This window comes from Camelina sativa, chromosome 14 (assembly GCF_030686135.1).
Source record: "Camelina sativa cultivar CO46 ecotype springtype chromosome 14, ASM3068613v1".
Lineage (NCBI taxonomy): Eukaryota > Viridiplantae > Streptophyta > Magnoliopsida > Brassicales > Brassicaceae > Camelina > Camelina sativa.
Window position 1 is genome coordinate 11,494,815 of NC_141893.1, and position 7,510 is coordinate 11,502,324.

Consider the following 7,510-nt stretch of genomic DNA (forward strand, 5'->3'; position numbering starts at 1 on the left):
GTTGAATTTAATCAGTTATGTTTTGTGGAGTGTGTGTAACATCTGGATGGCGGCTTATCGTTTACCTCGACAGTGTATTAAGGAAATCAATGCGCTTTGTTCTGCATTCTTATGGTTTGTTGTTGAGATGAGCTCGAGTAAAGCAAAGGTCGCTTGGGAAAATGTTTGCAGACCAAAACAGGAGGGAGGTCTCGGCTTAAGGTCCCTTAAGGAAGCAAATGAAGTTTGTTGCCTGAAACTAATTTGGCGTATAGTCTATGGTGCGGACTCGTTATGGGTACGATGGGTGTCCACATACTTGCTTAAAAAAGAACCGTTCTGGGCATTTAAAGACACCACACAACTAGGCTCATGGATGTGGAGGAAGATTCTTAAGGCCCGAGAGGTGGCAAAATTTTTTTGTAAGGTTGAGTTAAAAAAATGGAGCATCAGCCTCCTACTGGTTTGATGATTGGTCTGGTATGGGACGGCTCATTGAGTTTGCTGGTATTCGTGGGACACTGGATATGGGGAAACGACGACATGCTACAATTCTAGAGGATTGGACACGTCACAGCGTCACCATCAAGTTGATCTTTTGAACAGAATGGAGGCTGAGCTAACCATGAAATGGAATTACAGGAAGCCGGAACAGGACATTTTCCTCTGGCGAGAGAAGAATGATGTTTTTAGGCCTCGTTTTATCACCAATGACACTTGGAATCATACTCGTTTTACGTCCCCTTCAGCTGTTTGGAGTCGGGGCGTTTGGTTTGCTCATACCACGCCTAAGTTCGCTTTTTGCGTTTGGCTGGCTGTTTAGGATCGTCTCTCTACTGGTGATCGGATGCAACGATGGAGTAGAGGAGTTGATGCCACTTGTGTTCTTTGTCAACGCTCTATGGAAACTAGAGATCACCTGTTCTTCTGCTGTGTTTTCTCTGCAGATAACTGGCATGAGTTGGCTTTGCATATCTACAAAGTCCGGTACAGTACGAATTGGCAAACACTTCTTGACTATGTCTCTAATCTTCGTAAGGATTGTGTGGAAGGCTTCCTTGCTCCATACACATTCCAAATATGCATTTAGACGATATGGAGTGAGAGGAATGCTCGGCGACATGGCTCTGCTCATCGCTCACCACAGCAGCTGATTCAGTGTATTGATAGACAAATATGAAACCAACTATTAGCGATTCAAGCTAGTGGTAATGGGAAGTACAAGACAGGACTTCTACTCTGACTCGCTTCAAGATCGCACTAAATTTTTTTAATTTTATGTTCTAAAACTTTTATCTCCTAATGCTTAAAACTAGTTGCACTCGTTGTACAAACGTTATTTTCTTTTGAATCTAATTTAACATTTTATTCAAAAAAAAAAAAAAAAAGAACTATGCTAAGATTTTTTTTTTTTTTTTAAATACTCCCTACTGTCGTCAAGCAACTCGAAAAAAAACTGTGTTTTGGGAAGTAGTTGTTGTTGCGAACAAAATCATGAAAAATCACTTAAGAACTTGCTCTCTAACCCAGCTCTCAATTTTTACAACTGTCTTTCAGCTTTCTATCACACTAGCACCGCATGCACTGAGCATTTGTGCTCTATCTTTATATAGAGACAAAGACAACTTTAGGAACTTAAACATAAAGTTTTCTAATTAACTCGAGTTAAACCATAGTTTTCTCCTCTGAATTTGCATTAATGCAATAATGCTCATAGATCCAATTTTTTTTTTTTTTTTCAGTTGTAAAGAAAAGAAATATTGTATGGAGTGTGGGCTATCACTTCAAATTTAAGTTTATTTTCTAATACTAAATTAAACTGTAAAAAATGTTGATCACCCTGTTAACCTTGCAGGAATACTATACTAAGAGTATATAGTAGTATAGAGTTTGGATAATATATAAAACAGGGACACATTTTTGACTTTCGAATAAAGGACCTCCCAAAACGTTGAACCCGGCTCTGCTCCTCGATAACTCACCGTTTTGCTCAGTGTACAAACCTAAAACTGTTTCAAAGAAAGCATATGGAAGTAGATGAGTTTTCAAATCTTTTCCTTGGAACCCTCCGGTTCACTATGAGCCTTTCTTTTTTCTATACTCAGTGGAAGTCTTCTTCTTAGAACAAGTCTTTGCTTTGACTTGTTCTTGAATCGACTTTTTCTTAATGCTTTGAATTCAATCTAAATACATATAGCGTGTATAAACGTAAGAAACGGAACATATGACGTATAAACGTACGTAGTTACCACTTGACCATGACTTTTAGTTTAGTGGTTTATGACAATGTCTATGTTTTTTTTTATTTACATTCAACCTGACATTATGTTGTTGTTGGAAAAGAAAAAACTAATAACAAAAACAAACAATCAACGTTTCAGCTATTTGAAAAGTCTATTGCATGTAGTTATTATATAAAGAAACAAAAATGTCTATTTCAAAATTTACGGCTATTTATAAACTCATTAGTAATTTTCAACACACAAACCTTGTCCACTAATAATGAAGTCAAGAGAAAAATTTAGTACAATCATTAATTGTAATTTCTCCGTATCAAAATTGTTGTTGTTTTAGATTTTTACACAAATTAAAAAAAAATAGATAAACGTGTTATTATATTTTTGTTAAATTTTTAATATTTTCTTCGTTTAATAAATCAACGATTAGATTACAATAAAAATTAAGTTTAAAGTAACAATTATTTTTAAAAAGGAAAAAATAATATTTTACATAGAAATCAACGAAATTTAAGAGTACGTAGTTTTCTACAAGATAAGTTTCTTGGAAATACTCACCCTTACGTGTCCATTTATATACTATCGTTTCCAGTCTTTCTCTGTATTCAACTTTCTTCCACTAATGAAATTTGCAATATATAATACTTGAGAATTTAGATAATACAAAGTACAGTTAATCAAAACAATTGTGAAATATACAAAAGGTTTAATTGATGCGACTCAATCCTTAATATAATCATGAAAACCATTCCCAGTCATATACGTTAAAATGTCCATTAGCTTTGGTCAAAATAAACACCTACAAGTGGACAAAAGAAAACTTAAAAGTAAACCTATATGACGAAAGTCGCGAAACAGAAGTCACTTTTAAATAAGTTTTCACTCTACACTTTGATACTATAAAGTTAAATCCTCCTAATAGAAGCGTAGGACTACACAAAAGATTAAAATGAAAGAAGCACTTTTTTTCCTTCTTTTTTCAACCAACAAGCTTTCAAAGAAGTTCAATAGTTGCTCAAAAAGGAAAGGAGCATTTTATGTTTTGTGTGTTGTTCTTATTATTTCGGTTTTAGAAGCACCCGTAACAAAACCAAAATTTGAAAACTTCATCGAATGCCTTGGTAATCGGACTAGTCCGGCGAATCCTATCACAGATGCCATCTTCATCGCCAATAACACCACCACCTTCTTATCTTCTTACGAGTCATACACGAAAAACAAGAGGTTCTCGAGCCCTAACTTAAAAAAACTACTAGCAATCGTAGCGGCGAAACATGTATCTCATGTTCAGGCCACGGTGGTCTGCGCAAAGTCTAGTGGTATCCAGATACGTATACGAAGCGGTGGTCATGACAACGAGGGTTCTTCTTACATGTCTTCTGTGCCATTTGTCATTCTTGACATGCACAATCTAAGGTCAATTAGTGTTGACTTGTCTAGCAAGAAAGCATGGGTTGAAGCTGGTGCGACCTTGGGAGAACTCTACGTAAAGATCAATGAGGCAAGCCAAACCCTAGCGTTCCCGGCTGGCGTTTGCCCTACGGTAGGAGCAGGAGGACACATAAGCGGTGGAGGGTTTGGAAATCTGATGAGAAAATTCGGAGTTACAGTGGATCATGTCATTGATGCTAAATTAATTGATGTCAACGGCAAGCTCTTGAATCGAACTACCATGGGAGAAGATCTCTTTTGGGCGATTCGCGGCGGTGGTTCGAGTTTTGGAGTTATCCTCTCTTGGAAAATCAACCTCGTCGAGGTTCCAAAGATCCTGACAGTGTTTAGAGTTAACAAAACATTGGAACAAGGAGGAACTGATGTTCTCTACAAGTGGCAGCTCGTCGCTAACAAATTTCCTGATAGTCTTTTCATAACAGCATGGCCTCGAACCGTAAGTGGAACAAAACCTGGCGAGAGAACCATCGCGGTTGTATTCTATGCTCAGTTCTTGGGCCCAACAGATAAGCTGATGGAGATAATGAACAACAGCTTCCCTGAATTAGGGCTAAGACGTGAAGAATGTCACGAAATGAGCTGGCTTAACACGACGTTGTTTTGGGCCAACTTCCCGGCGGGTACACCCAAGAGTGTCCTTCTAGATAGGCCTATGACGAATTCAATATCTTTTAAGAGCAAATCGGATTTTGTTAAGAAACCAATCCCCAAAGAAGGACTGGAGAAGCTTTGGAAGACAATGTTTAAATTCAACAATAGTGTCTCGTTGCAATTTAACCCTTACGGTGGAGTGATGGACCGTATTCCAGCGACGGCCACAGCGTTTCCTCACCGGAAAGGAAACTTGTTCAAGATTCAATACTCTACGATGTGGTTGGACGCAAACGCCACAGAGAGTAGCCTAGCTATGATGAAGGAGCTTTTCGAGGTTGCGGAACCGTACGTGTCAAGTAATCCGAGAGAGGCGTTCTTTAATTTCAGAGACATTGATATTGGAAGCAATCCGAGTGGTGAGACAAACGTAGGTAAGGCTAAGATATACGGATACAAGTACTTTTTGGGGAATTTGAAGAGATTGATGCAAGTTAAAGCTAAGTATGATCCTGAGAATTTCTTCAAGAATGAGCAGAGTATTCCTCCTGTTCGTGTAATGTAGTGATTACTAGTCTTTTATCAAGTTATGTGGGCATGTGGTATAGGCTTATATCTATATGTAGTTGTTATGTTTAATAATAATTAATAACTCAATAAAGAAATTGATTAGTATACGTAGGTAACTTCCCGCTTTGGCGAACGTTGTGTGAAAACACAGGAACGAAATTTTTTTTCTCTCTCCCTCGTCTAAACCTAATAGCCGCCGCTCAAAATTTTCTCAGATCTGAAGCCAGAGTGCGGTGGCTCCTCTAGCACCGGCTCTGGTCTCCATGCCTTGTTCCTTTCTTTTTCTGTTTTAGTTTCATTTTAAGTTCTAGGAAGTTTTTTAGCCTTCGATTGGAGTTTCTTTGTAGTTTAACCGGTTTGTGATTTCTGGGTGTTTTGCGGAAGCGGTCGAGCGTTTTAGATTTGGTTGGTTCATGGCTCGTGCGAGGAGGATGGTGCCGGATCCAAGATCGACGGGATTTTAGTCTGTTAAAAAAATCATTTTTTCGCCTGCCCACAACCCAGATCAGTTTCTCGCTTTTGTGCTTCATGTTGCTTTGATGCCGCGTGTTTGGCTAGTGTTTGCTCTGAAGGCATACTTCTCTTTGCCATTGTCTTTTCGCTCTCCGTTATTGCCTGGTTTTAGCTATTAGTTTCTCAATTGGTTCATCTCCGTTTCTAAGAAAAGGTCTTTGTTATGTGAAGTTTATGCTAGGTTCTTTGCTTCAGATCTTTTTGCTCTTAGGTGGAAGTTACTGGTGATGATAACTTCTGTAGATGAGTTTTGTTTTTGTTCCTGATTTCAAAGCTCATCGAGGTTGTTTGGTCTTGCTCCTTGTCTCTGTATTTCCGAATCTGGAGGATGTTGGATTGCTTTTATATGGCTTCTATCTAGGCGCTCCCTTGACGCACCGTTCGTCTCTGCCGCATCTGGAAGTGTTTTATGAGGTTCTGAATTGAGCTTTACTTGTCAGGTTATGAAGTCAGGTTCTTGGTTCCGAGAGATCATCTCTCATTGTGATAGGAGGAGGTTTTTGTGATTGATGTGGTTGCCGTGGGCAGCATTGGTACATTTCATTCGCAGGAACTTCAGAAGAATAGATCGATTTGTTTGTTTAGTCATAGCATTTATCTTTGGTCTTAATGTTATTTGCCTCTGTTCTTAGTTGTTGGGTCCGTTCTCTTTCGTTAAGGGCTTTCAATGCTTCTCTTTTGTATTTCTACTTGACTCCGGGGATTTATCCTTTGTCCGCCGGCCTAGCTTCCCTCGTTTGGGCTTTAGACTTGCAGGATATATCTGTTTTTCGCTGACTAAGTTGTATTCTACAATGTATCATTCCAAGTATTATCAATAACAACAGATGACAAAAAAAAAACGTAGGTAACTTCCTCATGCATGCTCATCACTCTCATTTGAAATTGTAGAAATGTAAATGTTTCTATTTTATTTTAGAGAATATGCAATAGATACTATTGAAACCAAAAGTAATTAAGAAAGTACCATTGATGTGACAGTTGCTCTCTCTCTCTTTATCTACAATTATTCTTATACCCATTACATATATTATTTGTTATTTGTTTAAATATCATGTCATTTTTTAAATCATATATATAAAAGTAAGGTTTTGATCTCTCCTTATTGGTTGATTTTCATTTAATATTTTCTAATTTTTTTATTTTTTAATTGCTCTCCTTTAAACAATATTTAACACTCAATAAACAAATTACATTTAACTCACACATTAAAATAAAATTATAACTGAAAATAAAATAAATTATGCATTAATCATATTTCACCACTCAATTTTATTCAAACACAATAAATTACTATTGTAACTCCATAATTCTAAATGTAACTTCCATCATTTATTATCATATAAATAAGCATTCTCTCAATCTCTCAATTCTCTCATATTGGCATTCTTTTACTATCTCATTTTCACATTCTCTCATTCTCTTCTACAATATCTCAAATCATTTTTCATTTTATTTTTGATTTCTTATTTTTGTTGTATGGGTTGTAAAAAACAAATAAAATATCATTGTAAATTTTTAATGCTAAATTTTAATTTTAGAGACTACATGATAAAAATTTTACATTGTTCTTATTTAAAAAGATTCATCTTCATTATCTAATTTGGATTATTATCTTATAAGTAATCATTCTGTCTTCCTCTCCCACCAATATCAAATGTTGTTATATCTCATATGTGTTGTAAGAGTTTGATTCTATATTTTAATATAGAAAGTATTATATATATATATTTTACATTGTTCTTTTTTTAAAAGATTCATCTCCATTATCTAATTTGGATTATCATCTTATAGTAATCATTCTCTCCTCACCCACCAATATCAAATGTTGTTATATCTCATATGTGGGGAAAACGAGCTATTTCCCCCCAAGAACTATCATATCTCGCTGGATGGAGCCCGAACTTGAGCCACAATCTATATAGCTATGTAAACTATGACCAATCTCTATGTCCCCCCAAATTAAAAGTTCTATACCTATATCCCCATGAAAAAAAAGTTCTATATCTATTTACACCTAGACCTGGTTATGTGACGGTTTACTATTTGCTTAACCGTCTAACGAATAGCCTAAACCAAAATTGACCAGATTAAACCTGATTTCTTGTCAGCCTTGGTCCGGTCTTCTATCGCCTCCTCCTCTTTCGCCGCCCATCGGTGGTTTGATT

At 36.6% G+C, this 7,510-nt stretch overlaps 1 pseudogene across 1 annotated transcript; it reads left to right on the forward strand.

Moving 5' to 3' along the window:
• Nucleotides 1–3,121: 3,121 nt before the first annotated feature.
• LOC104743524 (berberine bridge enzyme-like 6 pseudogene) lies at nt 3,122–4,936 on the forward strand (annotated as a pseudogene). Its single transcript, XR_015579384.1, has one exon. The product of XR_015579384.1 is annotated as a berberine bridge enzyme-like 6 pseudogene (transcript).
• Nucleotides 4,937–7,510: the final 2,574 nt, after the last annotated feature.